The 2038-nt window shown below is 43.7% G+C and overlaps 1 protein-coding gene across 1 annotated transcript in view; it reads left to right on the plus strand.

Annotated features, from left to right (window-relative positions):
* Positions 1 to 1232: 1232 nt before the first annotated feature.
* The window catches only part of GMCL1 (germ cell-less 1, spermatogenesis associated), a 22239-nt gene continuing 21433 nt past the window's right edge, over positions 1233 to 2038 (plus strand). The window contains exon 1 of the mRNA XM_029963983.1: positions 1233 to 1340. The gene's annotated coding sequence lies outside the window, so the exon portion shown is untranslated. The remainder of the gene's footprint in view (positions 1341 to 2038) is intronic.

Raw genomic sequence — 2038 nt, forward strand, 5'->3', positions numbered from 1 at the left:
GAGCTGTGCTGCCCCTGCTGCTCGCTGCAGTCCCACAAAGCACAGCAGCCATGGAACTTCTTACTGTTTATACGTTCGAGCAAAAAAAAAAGGAATCAGAGCTCATTGGCTGCGAGTTACACGGTTTTCTTGTTAATTAGTATTCCAGTAATCTGCTGGTTAATGATATTTTCCTTTCCAATACATCCACGTGATTTTCATTAAAAAAAAAAAAAAGATGTTTACATGTATGGGTTCTGCGATTGAGTCAGTATAATTTAAACCCTGTGCATCAAGACAGGCAGCTCTTTCGTGGTAAATTAAGTTGTGACTAATTCTCCCAAGGCTGGCAGTGAGAGTTTTGGGGGTCAGGCCACTCTTTGGGGTCAGGGGAGGCTCTGGGGTGCTCGGGGGATGTCCCAGCACCAGCAGTTTTTCCAGATTTTCCCGGTTTCCTCATTTTGACTCTTGTTTCTCTATTTCCCTTCAAATTTCCCCAAAATGTTCCCCCATTTTTGCCTCAAATTTCCCCAAATTTCATCGATTTCCCAAATTTTCTCAGATTTCTTTATATTTACTCTAATTTTTCCCAAATTTCCCAACATTTCCCCAAAATTTCACCAATTCCCCCAAATTCTCCAATTTTTCCCCCAAAGTTTACCAAAACTTCCACATTTTTATCCAGAATTCCTATAATTTCCCCCAAATGTACCCAATTTTATGAATTTCCCCAAGCTTCCCCATTTTCCCAAATGTGCCCCAAACTTCCCCATCTTTGGCCCAATTTTCCCCATTTTCGCTCAAAATTTTCCATTTTCCCCTAAATTCCCCCGATTTTTCCTCAAATTGCCCCATTTTCTCAGAATTTTCCCCAGATGTTCCCATTTTCACCAAAATCTCCTCATTTCTGCTTCTAATTCCCCTAAATTTCATCACTTTTCCTAATTTGATGAAATTTGGAGAATATGTTGAGAATACCTTGGAATTCTGGGTAATTCCAGATTTCCAGGGGGATTTAGGGCCAATTTTATCTCCTTTTGGGGCCGATTTGGTTCAATTTCACACTATTTCAGCAAATTTTGGGCAAATAGTGGCACAGGCAGGGAGTGGGGAGGTGGTGCCAGCCTGGGGAGGACGTGGCAGGGAAAATCCTGGGCTTGAGACCCACTGCAGCTGCTGTAATGGGACAACTGGAAGGAGTGTCTCACTGTTTGTTTGGTTTGGGTTTTTTTACTAGGAAAAAATTGAAAAGCACATCGAAATACATTTATCAGACTCTGTTTTTGAATGGGGAGAACAGTGATGTCAAAATCTGTGCTCTGGGAGAGGAGTGGAACTTGCACAAGATTTATTTGTGTCAGGTAAGTGGCTCCTTTCTAAATCCCAGTAGGAACTGTGCTTTTAGTAAAATAATGTCTGGGAACTGTGAAGTGTGACTGGAGATTTATACTTTTTTTTTTTCCCTTTTATTTGGGACTTTCACTCTTTTTGTAGATGCAAACAGTTAACCAGCTCCTGTTAGCAGTGTTGGGAAGCAGAGCTGCATCTTTGTGTTTGAAAAGCTTCTCTCTCTTCCTGTGTAATTTTTTTTATTCTGTTTAATTTATTTCATTCTTAGTCTCGGTGCATCCTCTGTGAAAACAGTCCTGAAATTTGTCTTTGATGTCCTGAGAACATGTTCCTGTTTGCTGAACAGGTGGCTGAGTGGCTCTTGTGGTGTGAACGTTCTGTCAGGGCACAGGAGGCACTTCCAGGCGGGATTTGTAGAGCCTGTGGTGCCCCAGTTCAGTGTTCCTGTCCCCTGGGCTCGGGGGCAGGGACCTGCAGGGACATTGGTGGTGCTGGCTCTCTGTGCTTGGTATTGGTTGGGAGGAGCCCTCAGGAAGGATTTCTTGCAGCTGCCTGAGGAAGGTTTGCACAGGAGCTCTAGGAAGGAGTAAATCTCAGTGAGAACCTGCCCAACACCCTCTGTGTGTACAGACCTTTCCTTTGGGCCTGGTTCAGGTGCAGGGCTCTGTGCTTGTGCCTCAAACACCCTCTGTGTGTACAGACCTTTCCT

The sequence above is a fragment of the Manacus vitellinus genome, unplaced genomic scaffold (genome assembly GCF_001715985.3).
Source record: "Manacus vitellinus isolate BGI_N305 unplaced genomic scaffold, ASM171598v3 scaffold_105_pilon, whole genome shotgun sequence".
NCBI classification, from domain to species: Eukaryota; Metazoa; Chordata; class Aves; order Passeriformes; family Pipridae; genus Manacus; species Manacus vitellinus.